This window comes from Canis lupus, chromosome 11 (genome assembly GCF_003254725.2).
Source record: "Canis lupus dingo isolate Sandy chromosome 11, ASM325472v2, whole genome shotgun sequence".
Lineage (NCBI taxonomy): Eukaryota > Metazoa > Chordata > Mammalia > Carnivora > Canidae > Canis > Canis lupus.
The window spans coordinates 33,413,849-33,435,815 of record NC_064253.1 but is presented as its reverse complement, the minus strand read 5'-3'; the positions used below and the strand labels follow the sequence as shown (position 1 = coordinate 33,435,815).

The 21,967-nt window shown below is 38.4% G+C and overlaps 1 long non-coding RNA gene across 3 annotated transcripts in view; it reads left to right on the top strand.

Moving 5' to 3' along the window:
* Positions 1-334: 334 nt before the first annotated feature.
* Positions 335-21,967, top strand: part of LOC112650308 (uncharacterized) — an 89,369-nt gene continuing 67,736 nt past the window's right edge. Inside the window, exons 1-3 of one of the 3 annotated variants that reach the window (XR_003130100.2) lie at positions 335-481; positions 1,303-1,401; positions 2,030-2,438. This is a non-coding gene — a long non-coding RNA (uncharacterized LOC112650308). Of the gene's footprint in view, positions 482-1,302; positions 1,433-2,029; positions 2,439-21,967 lie in introns of those variants that run through there. The other 2 variants (XR_007413979.1, XR_007413980.1) reach the window with 2 other exon arrangements.

The following is a 21,967-nucleotide window of genomic DNA, read 5'->3' as shown; positions in this document are numbered from 1 at the left end:
CTTTAATTTATGTCACAGATTGCATTCAGATAAATTCCACCTCTTATCTGTTTCTCATCACGCTGAACTTCTATCAATGTTTGTAACCCCGAGGATAGACAAAACTAAAATTAGCTCCACTTCAGTCTGCAGGGGGAATTTGTTGCAGATAAAAACAGTCTCTTTAGGTCTTTACGTCTATAGTAGTTGATTAGTCCCTGCAGTAGGGAAAATTAAATTTTGTGGTTGAGACCCAGCGTGCTTGGATGGTTTAATAATATGATGGCCATCATCCAATGGCTAACAACCAAGAACTAAGGTACACTCTGTACTTTACTCCCTCATGCAACACCTGAAAATCCTGGGGCGAATCAAACAGCAAATTAAAGCTCAGACAACCCTCACCTGCAAACCATGCACGGTATAAGGAACTCATTTTAATGTTTTTTGGCTGAAGTCATAGAGGATAGGGATACAGAAGAATGGCCACGAAGGAATCCTGGTAAGTTCTGAAAGCACCATAGTTTGTGATGTTTTTCCCCTTTCCAGTTTCCTATTACTTTATGCTTAAAAGTTAGTGACTTTTTTTCCTCTCCAAATTCCAGGAAGTACAGGAGCCAAGCTGAACACTGGATAGAAAAAAAAAGTCTTCTCAATAGGTGTATATGCAAAGGGTTGGGACCATTTGGAAAGAACAGCATTCGAAATTTAACTTTGTGTCTGTGGAACAGCCCCTCTGATCCTAAGCTGAAACTCCTTGCTGTGACCAATTCAGGGGCTCCCTTGACTCCAAATAGTGTCAAGCTGATGAGAAAAACCAAACAGGCAAAAGTACCACTTTCAAATGGATCTTGAATTTTTTTTTTAAAGATCAGATCTGAATGTACGACAATGTTTATTTTAATGATATGCATTTATATTCTCAAAGAAATCCCCAGAGAAAAATTTGGGTATTTTAATGGATTTATAGTGGGTGTGGGTAGTGGATTAGGGACAGAGTTCATAAATAAGCTGAAAACAACCACGACAGAAGATATGTGTCAGTTTCTGTCATCGATATAACAAGTTACCACAAGCTGAGTGGCTTATAACAATATAAATGTATTATCTGACAGTTTTGGAGGTCAGAAGTCCTAAAATGAAGGCGTTGGAAAGACTGTGTTTCTATTGGAGGCTCTAGGGTGAATCAGGTCCTCCTTTAGATTCCAGAAGCTACATTCCTTGACTGGTGGCCCCTTCCTCCACCTTCAAAGCACTTCACTCCAATTTCTGCTGCATACCTCTCTTCTCTCTGATTTTGACACTTCTGCCTTTTTCTTACAGACATTTGTGATTACACTGGGCCCACCTGGATACTCTAGGACACTATCCCCATCTCAAGATCTTTAATTGCACCTGCAAAATCCTCTTTTTCCACACGAGGTAACATATTCAAAACTTGGAGGATTAAAAGGTGAACATCTGGGGGGGGGCTGTTATTCAAGACTCCCACAGAATATTTTAAGTCAACTTCCAATTCAATTGTTGATTCTGGGATGTGTGCTCTAAATTCCTTCTCAACAGGGGAGGGAGAGTGTGCGGTCTCTATACCACTGTGAAAATTCTTTTCTAAAACTCCATTCTGAGAGCAGAGAGATGAGAGTGCTTTTGCTTCCAGTTCACAAAACTTTAAGAGCTTCCCATAATGTAAAATAAAATGTAAATACATGCTTAGCAAACCATCCAGTTTTTCCCAAATGGTCCCAACCCACTTTTCACTGTTATTTCCACTTAAATTCACTCACCCTATGGTGTGTTTTCTTTCTCACAAACCTTTACTTAAGCTACTCCCTCAGCCAGTTCTTACATGTGATCAACATCTAATCCATTCTCTAACAGCTATTTCATATGCCACTACCTCCATAAAGGGTTTCCAGAGAGTTGAATTTGGAATTATCATTATTGCAATTACTAACAAATGCAAAGGATGTAAGGCTCAAAGAGATTTCATATACATGATGTCATTTGTTTCCAAACCCTATTAATATTAATTGACTTCCTTCATTTCTAGATACAGAAATTCAGTCTCAAAGAATTTGGAGTCTTGTGAAACCAGAATCTCTGAATCCAGACTCGTTTGTTTTTACTATTTTTTATAGCCTCTCTCTAGGTCGTCTCTGTTGTCTCCCCTTGATGTTTCCCTTCAAACTTGTTTCTCTTTTATGGCATTTGTCATAGACTTTTGTATCCTAGCTACTTGTATTTACCTGCTCATATCTGCCCTTCTGTAGGCTCTGAAAGCAGGAACCCTGTCTTGCAATTTTGTATTCCATATAGACCCCAAGAAAAAGAACTGTCATTTATTGAGTGCCTATTGCATGCCAAGAACTTCCTATTTTGTATATTATTTGTACTTCCCACTTGTGAAAAAGGTATTATTATTTTCACTTAATAAATGAAGGCATTGGGATTTAGAGAAATTGCATACATTTTTCATGAATACACAGCCGGTCAGCATGATTCTCAAGCCATATTCTTTCCATACGCCCTGCTACGTACACACTCAATAAATTTTTGTTGAAGTGAAGCAAATACCACTGTAGTATAACTATTGTGAAATGGGTTTTCCTGAGGGAAATGGTAAGGTAAGTGTGGAATTTGCCTTGAGGTGAAGCTCCAGGATTACATTCTGAATGCCAAAAACCATGGGGGGGAAAAAAAAAAGGAGAAAGCTTTGTGTGTCCACCTTATATTTTGAGGCCATCAAAATACCTTCCCCTATCAGACAACTGACACTTGAAACCAAAGCTTGCTTGAAAGGCATGATTTCACCCTTCAGTAAATAAAAAGTACCTTACACTCAGTTAGCCAGGAGAAGTGATTTAAGTTTTATTTCTGGATAATAATTGAGTAACACTTTGGTATGTGATTCACTGCCAAGTGGACGCCGCTGGTTTCACACAGCTGTAGTTAGGGATGACAAGAGCTATTTACTCGGAAAATGATAATGCAATTGGATGTTGTACTGAACCCAAGGGCAAGATAATTTCTGTTATGCTGTATCACAGCCCTACAGTTAGAGTCAGTTTGGTCAGCTGGTAGGTAGAGCCTATGTGGTTGATGCTAATTCATAAGATTCAGTTATAGAAAAAGAAAGTTTACCTTTATTTCAAATTAAATCAAATGGGGCAAAGATTAAGACCCAGTCAATTGGTATTTTCCAGATTCATAGTTTACTTTTCAAGCATATAGAATGTGTTTTTCCCTTTAGACTTGTTTAACTAAAATGTTTACACTTTTGACTCGGTAATCTCACTCTTGGGAATGTACACTAAGGAAATGATTTAAAATAAGAAGAGAAGCAATAGGCATATTTTTTGCAACATTATTTCTAATCATGAAACATTGGAAAAAACCTAAATGTCCAGCAATCAATGAATGCCTCACAAATTATGGCACATCCTCTTAAGGGAAACATTATGCTGCAATCAAATTGTAATTATGAAGGCCATTCACTAAACAAATATACAAAACCATGTTGCAATATGGGAAATGTTAATGATGTACAAGTAAGTGAAACAGTGGAATGCAAGCCTAGTTAAGGTATCCCATTGTATGATTTGGGATGCAATTCACATATACTGGTCAGATCCCTTTGGCCAGTAGTGTTACAAAGTCCAGGCTAGTCTACCAAGTCCTCAAGCCATTCCCATTACAGAACTGGAGATTTGCAAAGGCTTTTCAGCGTCTGAGAGATAGAAGAAGTCTGGTGTGTGTCAGTCATCTCTCCATGTGCTGCTGCAGCCTGTGGCTGAAGGTTGCTGGCTACAGAATATAACTTTGTCATTTCTGGGCATGTCCAGAAGAAAGTAGCTAAGGGGAAATCTGCTCCAGTAGGTGTCAGAAGGGCCAAAGTGATGTTTGCTTTCCAATAACACTTGACAATGGGGATTCTCCAGCAAAATGGAGATAGTCCTTGGTCTCCATGTTCTGTTCATCACCTCACCCACCTATCCCCACAGGGCACAAAGATGCCCAGAGTAGTGGCATTATAAAAGTTCAGAGTCCCAATTCCCTCATGAGCCAACGTTGATGGAGAAAAGGGCTATGGTGGAATTACAGCAATGCCCATTGGAAGCTGTGTAGCCAAATTGTCACAAGTAGAAAATTCAGGCTATAGAAAGGATTGCTACTTCTGAGCAGAGATGATTGGAAATTGCCAAATACCAAGGAAACTGAAGGGGTATCTAGGAGGAGGGAGGTGAATATTGTTTTCAGGATATAGCTGCATTTCCCATGCTCTGTTCCTGACCGTGAAGGCCACATTACAGCTGTTGGAACTCTTAGATGATTGCTGTTCTAATCGCAGCAAGTTCTTCAAGGGAAGACAAATATCTGATGTCATGTTCATTTGAGAGAATGCATTCACTAGTAGCCTGAGCCCCAAGCATACAAGTCCATGGTACACTTAGCTCTTTGTTTACCCAGAACAAGACTGGGGCAGAACTAGTTCCTCACTGATACAGAACCATCTTCTGTCTCCATCTTCTCTGAGGCCAGTCATAGTCTTTTGGTTTCAACTCCCCGACACTTTCATGTTTTTACCCTCATGCAGATGAGATTTCAGGAATTTACAGCCTTTAGGCTTTGGTTGTGGCCAACCTAACCCACCTGATAAAACTTCTTTCTTCCAAATCTCAAGAGACACTTGTTAATTTATCTATTTCTCCTATCCTCACTCCCAAATCCCTGATCATCATAGGCAGATTTGTTCTTTCACTTCTCAAGATTGTCATGCAGGAGAAAGGATTGATTTTGATTACTTGAAAACTTCCTCTTACTCCCTTTGTTTAAGAAAAAGGGAAATCCAGAAGACAGACCTTGGTTGCTTCAAAATAACCTCTTTCAGCATGGCGTGCTGTCAACTGAGACTTGAGTGAACAGAGAAGAAGAGAAAAGGAGGGTGGGAAAAAAGAAAGGAGGGAAAGAAATAGGAGATGAGGAAAAAAAGAACCTATGGCAGAAATGGGAGGAGGAGATCTCTCTTGCAAGAATTATAAAAATTTTAAAAAGTACTATGTGTATGAAAGAGGACATGGAGGGGATATAGAAAAAGGAAGATAGATGTGTTATTCCTTTGGGATGGATCTTATTTTTCTTTTTAACATTTCTTCTACTTTGGTCTAATGGGGTGCAAACGCAATGGTTGGTGAAATAAATTGAAATTCATTTGCCAGAGTACTTTAACATGGAATACCGGAAAATTTTGACTGAGAGGATGAAGACCCTGTATTCCACCCCAGCTCTGCCACTTAATTATGTGACAAACAAGTCATGTAATCTCTCTCTGTCCAAACTCATTACAAAATCTGATTATCTCTAAGAGAAATTGTTAGGACATTTTCATCAGTAACTACTAAGATATTCATGATGTCTGTTTATGATTTCAAGTGAACAAAATAGGCAGCAAACTTGGTTAGCATCTCATTAGATTTGTTGACATGAAGCTGTAAAACCCAAACCAAAAATTTAATTATTCTGAGATACCTAAAGAGCAAAGAGATTCCCAAAGAAATGCAAAGTAGGAGTTTGGTATATAGAGAATAAAGGACGAAGAAGACGTAATAAGTGGTACACAATCAAAGCCTGGAGAAATGAAGGACTCACAGTTTCAACACCCCATCCAGTGTTTCAATGACTTCTGTAGGATTATCATGTTATTTTGAACAGTGATTTATAAATACTGCTCTGTGGAGAATTAAGAATCTTCCAACATACTACAAAAGCCACTGTAAGGGAGCAAGGGTAGAGGAGAAAAAGTAGTAGGAGACAAGGTCAAAGGAGTGCCTGCTACCCAAATTTTGAACTACTCATAGGAGGGGATAAAAGAAATCGACCAACTAGAGGAAATCCATGTACAGCCTTATTATATATAGGAATTCTTCTCTCCCTTCCAAAAAACCCCCCAAAAAGTCTGGAGCAGAAAGAAAGTTTCATTACTTTAAAATACCTTTGAAAAGCCCTGGTCTGTATTACACTTGCATATCTTCACTACTTGTTTACACCTAATATTAAATCATGGCATCATAGAACAGAACAGACTAATCCAATGAGACCCATTAGAAGACGCTAGCGGCCCTATAGATAACGGCATTCAATGCTTCATTCAGAGTGAGTGTTTTTTTTTTTTTTTTCTTTTTGTTAGTTTGCTTGTTTGGTAGCCACAAAATTTGTCCTCCTCCCCCTGTATAAACCAGTTATTGAATTAAACTGCATCCTGGAAAGAGATATAGACTGAGGAGAAGCAGTTCCTTTCAGCTTAGGGCAAGCCTGAGAGGAGCCTCAGCTGTGACCCTTCAGCAAGAATGCTCCTGGTGACTGGAGCCCAGGAATTTATTTCCAAAAGGGGCTGTGCCACACAGTATGTACTACAGCCTACCCCTTGTATCACATAGTTCCCTTCATTTCCTTGAATAAATTCACTCCATCTGGAATCAGCTCTTCCAGGATTCTAGTTGGTCTGTTTTCCTGATGGAACTTACAAGAAAAAGGTCAGTGAACTCATGGGCCTAGTCCTCAGCTTTATTTGTCCTCCAGCTACAGGAGGTGAGAGCTTCTTTCTAGTTGCCAAAGGCCCCTGATTTTCACATTTAACCTTAAACTGATGATTAACCACTCCCAGGCATTTATTATACTTTCCCCAATGTACTGATTATCCCAGGAAATATCCATTTAATTTCTTAGCTCTTGCAAGAACTACCTCTCTCCATCCCATCCCCACATGCATAGTGTTAAGCTAGAAATATTGCACGAGCCCTGCATTTCCCTCCACAGATGTCCCTCCAGGTTCAGCAATGGTGAAAGTCTTTAAAATTCTACTGTAACATATTCCAGGGGCTATTTTTTTTTTTTTAAAGTATTTTTTTTTTTTTTTTATGATAGCCACACGCACAGAGAGAGAGAGAGAGAGAGAGAGAGGGGCAGAGACACAGGCAGAGGGAGAAGCAGGCTCCATGCACCGGGAGCCCGACGTGGGATTCGATCCCAGGTCTCCAGGATCGCGCCCTGGGCCAAAGGCAGGCGACAAACCGCTGCGCCACCCAGGGATCCCTTCCAGGGGCTATTAATCCGAATAATACTAATATTGTCAGTGATGGCATCCTCATTGCCAATCAGAGAAGCACAGATCCAACTCCAAAATCTCATTCACAATCTGCTTTGAAAAACCAAGCCTGGTACCAACTGTGAGAGAATGAGAGCCCTAGGACACAGACGCTATGATGGAGATTCGCATATAAGAATTTTATTGAGAGGGGCGCCTGGGTGGCTCAGTCGGTTAAGTGTCTGCCTTCTGCTCAGGTCATGATCTCAGGATCCTGGGATCAAGCCCCTCATCAGGCTCCCTGCTCAGCAGGGAGTCTGCTTCTCCTTCTCCTCTGTCCTTCCCCACCAACTCATGCTCTCTCTCTCTCTCTCCCAATAAATAAATAAATAAATAAATAAATAATAATTAATTAATTAACTAATTAATTAAATCTTTTCAAAATAAGTGTATTGAGGAAACAATGCTCTTGGTAACAACTGTAAGGAAGTCAGGGAAGCAGGACTGGACACATGGACAAGTTGAACCATGATGCAGTTTCAGCTGAGGTTTAGCCAATTCAACAGGGAATGCTGAAGAGAGGTTAGTCCTTCAGAGAGGTCTCAAACTAAGACAATCACAGCACCACATGAGCAGCCATTGATGTGGGCTGCCCAGAGGGAGAAAGCATAACTTTTACCAGTGCCTCTCAGCTGAGAGCAAAGCTTAGGGAATTGCCCAGCTGTGAGACATTAGCCACCACCCCAGAAAGCAGGGGGGATAAGTGGCTCCATTTTCACTGGGGAAATCCAGGTAGAATGTGACAGATGCTACTACAGTACCCTGTAGTACCCTGTAGAAACATGCATATTTCTACAAGGGTGTTAAGAGTGACCTAAGTCACTGGGAATCTCCTCCAGCTGAAAAATCAGAGCTGTAAACTTTTCTGATCACATGCAGCCCAATTTCCACCTTCAATAAATGTTTAGTAAATGCCTATTGGAATTCTGCAAAATACACTACCATCTTAAAATGTCTTTTTCCTTCCCTCTTTAGTAAGTGCTTCAAACTTGTTTTCTATTTCCATTTTTGATGCTAGAAATACCTTCCCTAATATCTCTACTAAAGAAAATAATTAAAATACTCACATTAATAAAGTATAAAATTCAAGAATTTCCTGTGGTTACCTTTAAGTAGAGAGGAAGTTTAAATTTCTCCTCCAATATTTAATGAAACACATATGCGTGTGCAAACACACACATGCAAAGATTTTTTCCCCCGTGTTCTTAATGATATGCTGTAATTATTGAAATAAATAAAATGTCTTGATAGGGAGATCCAGTTGTGAACTGAAATTCTCAGAAAAGAATTGCAAAATTATAATTTCAACAATTGTCACTGCATGAAGGCTAATTTACTAAATTATGTTAGGACATAATTGGCGAGTTGATAATTAAAATATTGAAATTTCAGGAAACAGCTAATATCTTTGTTGAATACCTTTTTTTCCTTGGTTCTCTATGTAAAGGAAATACAAAAAGCAAACAAAAATGCAGTAAGATGCTTGGTAAGTAGAGTGTAAAAGTTGAAAGACCATAAAACCAAAGTATAATAGACATCTATTTTATCTGACTACCCAAAGCTCCTTGGTGACATCATTTGCCTACTTTCTCAGTCTGTGTAGTTCTGGTGGAGCTGATGCTATCTTGTGGCTCTAGAAGTGGCCACAAGAACCAGGCCAGGTCAAAGTATTCACTCATCCTAATCATAGTGACAGCTTCAAGGATGGGCACTTGACTCTAGCCAGATCATTGAAGAACTCATTCTAGAACATATTTCTGACTTTTGTTTTGTTTTGTTTTGTTGTTTTTTGTTTGTTTGTTTGTTTGTTTTGGACATCTGAGTCTGGCTATGCCTGGAGTCAGTCTAATGATAAGTCAGTGAGTGAGGGTCCTCCTGATGACTATACCACAATTGCTTTGTGAACACTCAGGCCGTAAATTTTGCTACTTTTGTCGTCTAGTTGTAGAATTGACAGGTCACTATTGAAAAGAATAATAATTTCTCTGCTTTCCTTTGCATGCATTTCTTAAACTCTCAGCCACATCTGAGGTTTCTCAAAGGTAGTTTGCATATTGTTTGGAATGATGTCTACTACGTGACTCCAACTTAAGTTGTGCTTGTTCTGAGTAAAGAATCTTCTCAGCCTCTTAAGAATTTATCCAGAGTAATTAGATACACCCTGATTCATCCAAATGTTATCCAAAGGCTAAATATCTGTGGCTCTAATTGTAAAAGCTCATTAACTTTAAATACAGCTAAAGTTATTGAGGGGAAGAAAATCTCAGTAGAAATACTCTAATAGATTGTCTAGGAAGACTAAAAAGGAAAGGTTTGTATATCCAATTAATCTTGATGTTGTCTATATCATTCCACTTACTTTAGAACTGAATCTAAGTACTTGAGAAAGAAAACATATCTTGCAAGATATTCAACAGACTTTAATATTTTCGATCATCTCTCAGGGCAACCAAATAGCAGATGAGGGGAAATTTCTCTTTAAAGAATTTTTCCAAAAAAAAAAAGAAAAAAAAAAGAATTTTTCCAGCTAATAAATGAAGAAGAAATTGTACAACTAGAATATTATCATTTTGCAAACTCTAATGAATTCATACTTCTGAATTAGTGCTTCTGGATGTTGATTATCGACAGATCCTTGCATCACTAACAACCAGAAGGAAGCACTCAACATTGCTAGAGTAGTCTTGCTGGAAAAATGTGAACTTATATCTGACCAAGACTCTAGATCAGGGTTTCTCAACCTCAAAATGACTTTTTAGGCCAGATAATTCCTTGTTGTGTGTGTAGTGGGGGATGGTGTCCCCACAACATTGTCTGCATTGCCGGTGGTTAGCAGCATCTCTGGCTTTTACTTACTAGATGCCAGGACATCCCTGTGTTATGAAATCCAAAGATCTCTGAAGACACTACCAAATGTCCCCTGGAGAGAGGAACAAAATCACCCTGTCCCCTCACAGTGAGAATCACTGTTCTAGATTCAACTACCAGTTTACAAGAAATGCATAAGATCACCAGACACTGAGCAATTATAAAAGACAAATAGCTTTTCTGGTTGCTTGCAAGGGGGGAAAAAAAAGAAATGGAAGGAAACCCCATAGATTTAAAAGCGATTTAAGAGATATATTGACTAATTGCAATGTGTGGACCTTATTTGGATTTTACTTGAAACAGTAAAAACAAATAAATAGTTTGAATACTTACTATTTTTAAGAATCATTGCTAATATTTAGGTGTGCAGATAAGTTTTTTTTAAAGAATTCTTAGCTTTTAGAGAAACAGAAATAGTCAAAGACGGAAGATGATGTCTAGGGTTTGCGTCAAAGTAATATTCGAGTGGGGCAGAGTGATGTATGGGAGAATCAGTGATACAGATTGGCCATTAGTAGATACTTTTAAAAACTGGGTGAGGAACAATTGAGAGGTCTTTATACAATTATGCTTATATTTATACAAATTAAAAAACTCCTTAAAAAAAAAAAACTCCTTAATAAAAGATAAGGTGAAATATTTCTAGGAAAGATGATTTCTTTGGAGGAAGGACTACACAGAACATTAGAAGACCAGAAAATACCTATGTGCATAATATTCATAGACCTTAGGGGGAAAGCAGCTCTAAATTTTTTTTTAATCATCTAGACCAGGTTTTTTTGTTTTTTGGGTTTTGTTTATTGTTTTGATGGGGTTTTGTTTGTTTGTTTGCCTTTTCGGATTTTTTTTTTTTTTTTTTTTTTTTGAGAATACCCTCCTTGTAATGACCCCTTTTGTGGTAAAACTATCAAAGATTATAAACTAGTTTCACCAGATGGCCATCAGGGCCAAATACATTTTAACTTCCTCACAATGAGGTTGTTTAATAAGACTACCATCTAATGAATTCAGCTAATAATGTGTGCTAATCAACATTCCATTTCTCCTGCCCAAATTCACAAAATAATTTTTAAGTTTTCTTATTTTTTCCTTTCTGTAAATTCATATGCTGGCACGTCCACTGCCACAACAATAAATCAGCATCAGTTGAATTGCTGCCTTAAGCTCTTAATGGCTCTTTTTGCCTGCAGACTCTTCCCTCACCAGTTCATCATGCACACAGTTATCTTTATAAAGCACAGACATGATTATATCACCTCCTTACCTAAGCACCTCAATGTCTTCCAAATTCATCCACATAACTTCTTAAATCCTCAGTCTGGCAGTTGCAGCTCTCTATGAGTTAGATGTTGGATATTTCTCATTATTACTCACCATATTAAGTCTGACCACCTCACAACAGATTCACACATGAACTCTATGCTCCAAGGGTCCCCTTTCCATAAATCCACTCTGCAATCTCTTCTCTACTTACATTTATTCATTCTACACCTACATTGCACATCTGTCCCACTTTTATCTTTTGTATTCATACACATATTTCAGTGCTTGACTGATCACCATCTACTCTATAAGTCATTACCCTTTTTGACCAGTTGGGGTTAATCACTCTCCCACTGGCCCATTCCTCTGTATTTGTTCCACTACTAGTCATTTTGGATGAAAGTATATCTGTCCAGTGGTGCCTGCGTGGCTCAGCCAGTTAAGCAACAGACTCCTGATTTCAGCAGGTCATGATCTCAGGGTCACAAGATTGAGCCCCATGTAGGGCTCTGTGCTCAGTGGAGAGTCTGCTTGAGATTCTCTCTCTCTGCCCCTCTCCCATCATGCTCTCTCTCACTTTCTCTATAATAAATAGATAAATCTTTTTTTTTTAAAATAAAGTATCTCTGTCCAGTTTTACTGCACTGGAGTTTCTAGCAAGACAGAAACTATATTTTATCTTTTATGGCTGTGGTACCTGGTCACATACAAATTGCATAAAATGTTTGCTGAATTAAGTATGATTATTTTGATTCCATAAAACAACTAAATCAATCACCCAAAGTAGAAATGCATGCAAAAGATCACATGATTCGCAACTGGCATTTCAAAATAAATAGAGCAGAAATCCCTGTAAGGTGATCCAATCACCATAGGAAAGAGAGAAAACATACGTGATAAATTAAAATTTCAGGATGAGGTTTGATTCCTAAATCCTGCTATTCTCACCTCTCAAAGAAAACTAATCAACAAAGGACTAGAATATGAACAGAACTGGCACTAGAATATTCCCTTATCGATAGCTGGATACACACTGACGATTTTTGTCTTAGCCCAGTTTCTCTGGAGAACAGAAGTTGAAGCAAGGGCTAAGCATTAATGCTTAATTGACAATTAAAATATTTGGAGCAGAGGAAGAAGTGAGGAAAAAGAAGCGAGACAGAGAAGCACGAGAGGTAAATACAAGATGACCGTGCCCCACAAAGACTCCCAGCTGGTCACTTGGCTGGAATTCTCTGGATAGCCTATTGAACTTCAGAACAGTACACAGAATGAGATGGAAAGAGAATATTTCTGCCTTCCCTTCCCATATGCTGTTCCCAACTGGTCAAACTTTGCTCCAGGTTATGTCACCTGGCTACTTCAGCAGCTTCTGGGAAAGCCATATTCAGGTAATAATAATAACAATAATCATGTGCAATCCCCATGGAGTTGTGGTTCTTCATTTGTGTCTAGAAGTAGTAAGATAAGCTAATATTTAAAATATTATGATTCTATGGCTCCATGATATCCTCAGACTGACCAGTAAGTTGAGCAACTGTTCCTATACTTCTCTAACATGGTTGAGAGGTCTAAGTATACAGAAAGTGTGGGAAGACAGTCCTTGATTTTAACAGTCAGAAATTCCCCAAAGTTTCTAGTAGTAGTGAAAATAGCAGTCTCTGCTGAATCAGTCAAGATTGAGTTCGGAACCTGCAATTTATATCCAACTTCAGCAAATTCCCCAAACCTCTCTCCCAGACCGAAGCAACCATTAATCTGCTTTCTGTTTATATAGGACTTGCGTATTATGGATACTTTATATAAATGGAATTATACAATGTGTGGACTTTGGCGAGTGGTATATTTTACTAAGCATAATGTTAAGGTTCATCCATGTTGTGCCACATGTTAGTACTTCATTTCCCTTAATTGCTGAGTAATATTCCATTGTATCAATATACCCATTTTATTTATCCATCAGCTTGTTGGTATTGAATAGTTTCCACTTTTGACTATTTTGGGGGTCTTTTTGTTGCTTTTCTAATTTAAATTCAATTTGCCAACATATAGTATAATACCAGGTGCTCATCACATCACTTATTTTGAATAGTGCTGCTATGAATATCCACGTACAAGTTTTTATGCGAACATATATTTGTGTATATCTATATCTATATCTATATCTATATCTATATCTATATCTATATCTATATTACTTGGTCATATGGTAACTTAACTTATTATTGAGGAACAGCCAGTCTATTTCTCAAAGCTGCTACACCATTTCAGGTTTCAGGTTTTCAATTGGAACCTATGTTTGAGGTTCCAATTTCTTGTTATTTGTTTTTATCTTTTTTATTATAGGCAGTCTAGTGAATTTCATGAAGTGAAATCTCATTGTGGGTTTGATTTACATTACCTTAATTACTAAAGATGTTAAACATCTTTTCATGTGTATATTGGCTATTTGTATATTTCCCTTGGAGAAATGTCTATTCAGATTCTCTGCCATTTTTTTAATTGGGTGGTTCTTATATATTGTAGATACATATTTCTTATCAAATATATAATTTTCTTTTTTTTAAGATTTATTTATTTATTTATGATATATATATATATATATATAGAGAGAGAGAGAGAGAGAGAGCGAGGCAGAGACACAGGCAGAGGGAGAAGCAGGCTCCATGCTGGGAGCCCGACGTGGGACTCAATCCCGGGACTCCAGGATCGCACCCTGGGCCAAAGGCAGGCGCTAAACCACTGAGCCACCCAGGGATCCCCCTCAAATATGTAATTTTCAAATATTTTCTTCCGTTGTATAAAACTGGGAAATGTGAGTCTTCCAACTTCACTCTGTTTTTTCCCCAATATTGTTTGGCCATTCTAGTTCCTTTCCATATCAATATGAATTTTAGAATCAGTTTGTCAGTTTCTGCAAGAAACACTGCAAAGATTTTGATAGGGATTTCATTAAATTTGCAGACCAATTTGGGGAGTATTGTCATCTTAACAATTCAAGTCTTTCAATCCATGAACATGGGATTCCTTTCCATTTAGTTGGGTTTTCTTAAAATTTTAAAGAAGATTTTATAGTTTTCAGAGTATAAATTTATTTCTATTTCTCTCATTATGTTTATTTCTAATTCCAAACTATTTTTATTAAAACCAAACCTCCAAACATCCACTTTCTAGTTTGTTTTTGTTCTTCCCTTATAATCTCTGTATATTGGTGTAACAATATGTAAAACAATTGAATCAGCAGTAGCATATGTAATCCTGCCCAAAACTCATGAAGGTTATAGTGGGGAATTGATGTGGTAGAAAAACCCCAAGCTTTCAAGTTCAATTTCCTATTTCTCTCCCACTCTTAACATATCACCTTGGGTTAGTTATCTAATTTCTGGGCCTTGGTTTTCTTATCAGCAAAATAATAATAGCTTGTATTCATGTCTTTCTTATATCTTAAGCACTCTTTTGAGTGTCTTGTACATAGTAACTAATTTAACCTTTCACAACTCAGTGAGGTAGTCACTAAAATTTATCTGCATTTCATAGTTGAGAACAATGACATTCTGATTGGCTAAGTGATTTGTGCAGTCACATGGTAGGTTAGCAAAACCACATGTCAGGCTAAGACAGTGTGGCCTCTAAGGAGATGCTCTTAACCACAATAGTAGATTAATACCTTCCTCATTGGTAGCAAAGGAAATTAAATGAGGAAAAAATGCTTGACACAACGTAGACATTTTATAAAAGTTTTTCTTTATTAGACAAAAATTTCCTCAATTAATCATGGAAGCCTGCTGTTCTTTTCATTGAATAAAAAATATTTATATGAGTGAATTGTCTTTACTTATATTAGAATAGTCAATACATTGGGGCATCTGGGTGGCTCAGGTCATGATCCCCGTGTGGAGCCCCATGTGGGGGGCTCCCTGGTCAGTGAAAAGCCTGCTTCTTCCAGGAGGAAAAGTCACTCCTCCTGCTTGTACTTTCTCTCTTTCTACCAAATAAGTAAATAAAATCTTTAGAAACCTAGTCAATACAAAGGTGGATTAGTAATGAAACCAATAAAATATAGGCTTTGGGTTCCCTTCTTTGCACCAGCCCCTTCCAAGTCCCTGTATCTGATCTATAAGTTTATAATCTTTGAAAAAAAAATTTCCTCAAACTGTGTGAGTTTTAGATCTCACAAAGGCAGATCTACTCCTGAATATATATTATCAAGAAAAATCAGATAATAACCCAGAGATTTCTAGTTTGGCAAAGTGAAAATGGAGTGTCACCTATAACTAAGATAGCAAAGAAGAAGGAGGAAGAGGAGGAGGTGGGGATGAAAATGAAAGGAGATTTAGGGAAAGAAGAAAGTTTGGTTTTAGATGGGTTCCATTATGGATGCGAAAGGAACAGTCAGATGGAGGTGTCCTATTTGAGGCATGCTGGGACAAAGATACAGATAAGGGAACCATCGGCAAGGATGATAGTTAAAGCCACAGTTATCAATTCTATCACCTCAGGAAGATAAGTAGCATTAGCCAGTAGTTCTCAACTACAGGCAATTTGCCCCCTCCCCTTCCGGTGCCTCCCCACCCAGATGCCTGGGGATGCTACTGGCATCTAGTGGGCAGAAGCCAGAGATGTTGCTAAACATCCTGCAATGAATACAACAGTCCTCTGCAACAAAGCATTACCTGTTCCAAAATGTCAATAATGCAGATGTTAAAAACACTAGATAGATGAAGACCAAGGAGGAGAATGAAGAAAAGCTTGTTGAACAAAAGATGAGAAGAACTAGGGTTTCTGAGACAGGGCAGTGGTTGGGGGAAGGCAGTCAAAACACATTCTGAAGAAATTATACAGAAATGCAAGAAATACGAAATGCCTCTTATTATTCCCTGCTTTTTAGGCCACCCCAAAAAGGCCATCATACTGTTGTCAGTGGGATCCACCATCTTCCCTCTGTAACTGCCTTGTCAGGGTGATGATTCTCAGATGAAGTAATGCAACTTAATTACGTCCAGGATAATAAGGGTGTGAATAGCATGCAGATGCTCAACATCTGCTAATCCCAAATTGAATAACTCTTCAAGTTAATGCTTTTTCATAGGCACTGGAAGAGTTGCTGACATATAGAGTCCCAAATGTCTACTCTGCAACTTCAGTTTTGCATCTAGTGTTAGGGTGTGTCTGGATTGGTATCATTCCATACTACTTATGGTTTATATTAGTTGTTCAGTTAAGGAGAAACTGAAAATAAATGATCACTGTACTAATATGCACAGATAATAGCAGTGACTATTCATGTCACTTTTGTGAATGAGTAATTTCTGGGGAAATATGCATATGGTTACAAAAATATTATATCAAATATCCCTTTTGTCCATCCATGAATAGTTCCTTTAGCCTCCAGTGGTCCGTAGTAAGCACAGTCCAAAGATTCATGTGTAGGGTAGAAGAGGGGTAGGGGTGGGGAGTTGATCAGAGAATCCTGACACATTCTCTCTGTACATAATCTTTGTCATGATCATACCTTACAGTCCTTTCAACTCTTCCCTTTTCTCTGTAATTTCTTGAATTAGCTTGTTAACATCTTGTCCTCCAAACTTGTCTCATACTATCATCTTTCTTCCAACTGTGATCTTGAATATTCTCAACCACATTTCTGATTCCCCACTGTATGGAGATGTCTCGTTGTCTGTAGTTGTTTTGTTTTTTGTTTGGTTGTTTGTTTGATTAGTTGTTTGGTTTGTTTTCTGTCCATTATCCACTATCCTTTATTCTGTTAACATCAACTTGATATTGTTTTGGGGAATCACCTGTTCAATCCATATTATTTAGGTAGGACAGCCCATTCTCTACACAACAGAAGTGTACCTTGGACCTAGCCTGGCTAGTTTGTGTATTATATTCTCTGGTCATACCAATTTCTCTGGTCATGGCTGAGCTTATGACCCAGGGTAGCCAGAAACATTCAATTCCAAGACATTTTCTGAACATTTAAAAGATGCTTTCTTTCTTCTAGATTTGTTTGACTATAAGGATTTCAGTCTGAGTATTTCAGCAGCTATTTTTCCGGGAAAAGTCTGGAAATCCAAACAAGAGTTAAAGAGAGCTCCCAAGACAAAGCCCACAGTCTTCTTATAACCTAAGCTCAGGAGTCACATATCTTTACTTCCAGCATATTCTATTCATTAGAAGCAAACTATCAATTCATGTTTACACTCAAGGGGAAGGATTAGACAAGAACATGAGTGCCAGGAAACAGGGATCATTGGGATCATCTTAGAGGTTGCTTACCACAGTTTGGGTTCTTCTAAAAGCAGATCCTAAGACAAGAATTTAGGTGCAAGCAGTTTATTAGAAAATAGATCCCCAAAAATACTGTGAAGAGGCATGGAAATAAGACAGGAAAGGAAAGACAAGCAGTAAATGATTGCCATTGATTTAATCTTTGTGTCTCCCCAAAATTCATATGCTGGAATCTAATCTCTAATGTGATGATATTTGGAAGTGGGGCCCTTGGGAGCTGATTAGGTCATGAGAGCTCTGTTATTATGAATGAGGTTAGTGTTCTTATAAAAGAGGCATAAGAAAGATCCCTGTCAAAAAAATAAAAAGAAAAAGAAAGATCCCTATCCCTTCTGCCATTTGAGGAAGCAGTGATGAGAAGGCTCTCTTTGAAACAGGAGGAGGGTCCTCACCAGACACTAAATCTGCCAGCACCTTGATCTTGGACTTCCCAGCTTCTAGAACTGTGAAAAATAATTATTTATTCTTTATATGTCTCCCAATCTGTGACATTTTCCTAAAGCAGCCCAAAAGAACTAAGATAATGGTCTTTAATGAGTGTATTACAGTTCTGTGCCACTGGGCTCCATCCCACTAGGATCCCTCTGAGCGTCTGTGTGGAACACTGGCCAGAACTATCCTACTAGAAGTAAGAAAGATAGAGTATTTATTCATCATCTGCCTCACCTTGCTTCAGAGTTACCTGGAGCTGTCTGCAAGTGTATGGGCAACCACCAGCAGCACCTGCTATAGCACCTTACTGACTACCCCTGTCTTTTTGACCCAGCTCCTAGGACTTTCTCCCCTTGGTGCTTCCCCCCACTCACATGAGATTGTTTTAGATCCAGTCACTTTTGATATACAAAGAATTTTATTCAATTCATAAATACCCACAATGCATCATCTATATATATTTGGTCCATTCAAAAATTACAAAATGGGGGATCCCTGGGTGGCGCAGCGGTTTGGAGCCTGCCTTTGGCCCAGGACGCAATCTGGAGACCCGGGATCGAATCCCATATCAGGCTCCCGGTGCATGGAGCCTGCCTCTCCCTCTGCCTGTGTCTCTGCCTCTCTCCCTTTCTCTCTCTGTGACTATCATAAATAAAAAAAAAAATTAAAAAAAAATTACAAAATGGATCAAAATACAACCCCAGCTCTTAACGCATGTCTACTTTACTGGAGGAGATAAAGTAGGTACAAAGTAGCCATTACATAAGAAAGCTTAATACTAGTGATATACTTTAAATATCATGGGAGAGGAATGGGAAGTCTTTATGCATGAATATTTTGTCTGGATTTTGAAAGGCAAAAAGATGCTATTTAGATGCCAGAAACAGCCAGAGGTATGATTTGACAAGAGGAATGGTGTGCCAGAGAGGTTAATGGGAGAAGGGGTTGACTGTTGTGTCCAGATACCGGAAAGTCCTAAATACCAGGCTATGAGTTAGATTTCATTGGCAGTGGGGGGATTGGTTAAGGTATTTGAGATAGATGTGACACAGTTATATATTATAATTTCTCATCCCAATGAGCATTCACATCTCACATTTACAACGAACAGGATGGAAAATAGGATTTTTAAGGTTTTAAAAAAGTTATGGCTGAAGTGACCTGCTATTGCAATTATTATTGGATATTGCATACTATTACTGGTAAGCTCTTTCTTAAGCACACCATGTGCTCTAGATCAGAGGTCAACAAACTTATTCTGTAAAGGGTCAGATAGTGAGTATTTTAGACTTTGTAGGCCATATGGTCTCTGCTGTAATTACTCTTCTCTTCTGCTGAAGCATGAAAGCAGTCACAGACAATGTATAAATAAATGGATGTGACTTTGTTCCAATTAAACCTTATTTACAAAAACAGGCAAGATTTGGCTTTCTGGCCATAACTGCAACTAAAAATATTGTTTCTATATTTGACTTTTGATGTATCTTCTCCAACTTACTCCTAAAAATTTATACCTCCTTTGGGTGAAGATAGAGTAAGCCTGCACTCCCCAAATTTGCCAGATTCTAAGAGTCACTTGGAATACTTGATCTCTGTACAGATTCTCAGACCCCTCTCCCTGGAGATCCTAATTCATCTAGAACTCTGGAGATGAGGCTCCACAATCTTTGCTTTAAAAGCCCCAGATGATTTTACCATCAGGCAAGTTTGGGAAGCCCTGGGTTGTTGATCATCACAGAGTTGTTCCCCACATCTCACAAGTTTTCATTACTCTCATGAGAGGCTAACAAGTATTGAGATCCTGCCATGAATACAGTGCAGTGAGAAGCAACAGGAGAGAGAAGATGCTGTCTCTGCCCCAAAGGATCTTTGATCCACTGCATCAGGGCTACAGGTAGTACTTGCCCTTAGAGGATTCAGAGGACCAAACTCTTAAAGCATGTATTATTTATAGAAACATAGTCACTTAGCCTCCTCCCCAGTAAATGTTGCTTTACTTTCTTCTTCAATTAAAGCCAGTCTAGAAAGAATTGGGAGTGATATTTACACTCCCCTTAGGAAAATGGGGGTAAACACACCTAATACTTTTGCCTTAAGAAAAACACTTAACTAATAGCCAGAAATTATAGTACACCCTTGGTACTTGGGGCAAGAGATTCAGTGACCCATGTCCAGAAAAAAACTTTCTTTAGAGAAATGCTTCCTTTAGACAAAGAAGTACTTTTCTGACAAGTCAAAAATTAATATGAAAAAATACACAGCTTTTCTTTAAGACAGATTTTTCATTCCAAAATATTAAGGCCTTTAAAAATAAGTGAATTTATTTAAGTTATCTGAAAAGGGAAAAAAAAAAGAAAGAATTAAAAAACCTGGTATTTTTCAAGCACTATTGGCTCAAAGAAAGCCTAGGAAAAGAAGCGCTGTTGCTGAAGTGGTTTTGAGCTTTTTGACCTATAATGTTCTATATTTCCGGGGAAAGGGGGGTCCTCTGTTTTTGCTTGTGATCCCTCTTTAAGAGTCTCTGGTCACTACGGCTCCACCTAGTAATTGTTTGTTTACCTAATCAAAAGGACCGTTCCAAAGCCCACAACTGCCCTTGGAAGACTTTCTCTGACTTTGAGTTCATGTGGTTCCCCTCTACATAATAACTCAGTGACTTTCCATCATTCACCTGATAAAATCTAAACTCCATAGAATGGAGCATAAGCCCCTTCATGATCTCACCATCCCCAACTCTTCCAGCCTTCTCCACGCTAACCTCCCTGCCCAGACCACCACCACACGTCCATGACTACAATTTCTTTGCTCATTCCTTAGTACTTGTGGGTCTCCCTGCTTGGAAAACCTGCTCCTGTACCACTCCCCCTCTCTGTAAGCTGACTGTGCTTCAAAATCAGGTCAAGATGACCTTCTCTGTGAGGACATCTCTGACTTAGGAGCATGATATTCTGTGCCTCCATTGAGCCTCATACCTATTTCCATCAGGGCATTACTATACCATGTCATTTCTCTTCACTATTTGCTTTAAAACTATTTCCAAACAAAACTAAACACTCCTTGAGAACAACAACTATGCCAGTTCATCTTTCTAGTCCAGTTTTGCTTCAAAATAGAGCATTCAATGCAGAACAAATGCTCAATGCATGTCTGAAAATGCCTTGAATGAATGAATGAATCAAGAGGATGAAGATATTTACAGAGAAAGAGCTGTCAGAGCTGACCCTAGCTAATTGGATGATGTACGTGTAAGCAATTAGCCTATAGTTCCTATAATACCCCTACTTAGGAACAAGATCTTGTTTTCAGGCTTTTAATCCATTAAATCTATCCTGTACCAAGCAGCTGGCATCACATAAAAACAGGTTTCCAATACCCTCTGATCAGTCACAATCTTAGTCCTGAGCCACCTGTCCAAACCTACTCTATACCCTACACTCCATGTGTTTCTGATCCATCTGGCTTATGACCCACTGAGTTTATTCATTATACAATCTCCTATTTACAACCTTACTACATTCTTTAATTCTGAGCTTGGTCTTGCTTTTCTGACTTTGGCTTGGGTTCTTCTCTCTAACTAGAACTTGAATTCTGTCTTTGTGTTCATGGCTCCTCTTAGTATCCAGCCTGTCCTGAAAACTCCTTTGGTTAGAGCTCTTGCTGGACTCATCACAGCCTTCTGAGTGGAACATGAATCCAAGGAGTATCCTTGAACCACTAGGTGAGGGAAACTGACCCCTACTGCAAATTATTAGGAAGAATGGGGAGAAAAGGGAGTCAAAACCAATCTATACATCATGTCCACTGGTACATATTATTCCACTGTAAGGGCATTTGAATTCATCTCATAAAAGATTTAATCTTTGATAGTCAAGTGCTTAAAAAAATAGATGCATTGAAATGAAGAAAGATAAACATATCTTAGAAGACTGTAGAGACAGATGATAAAGGGTTGAAGAAAAATGGTGAAAGAAAATCATTTTGGGATAATTATCT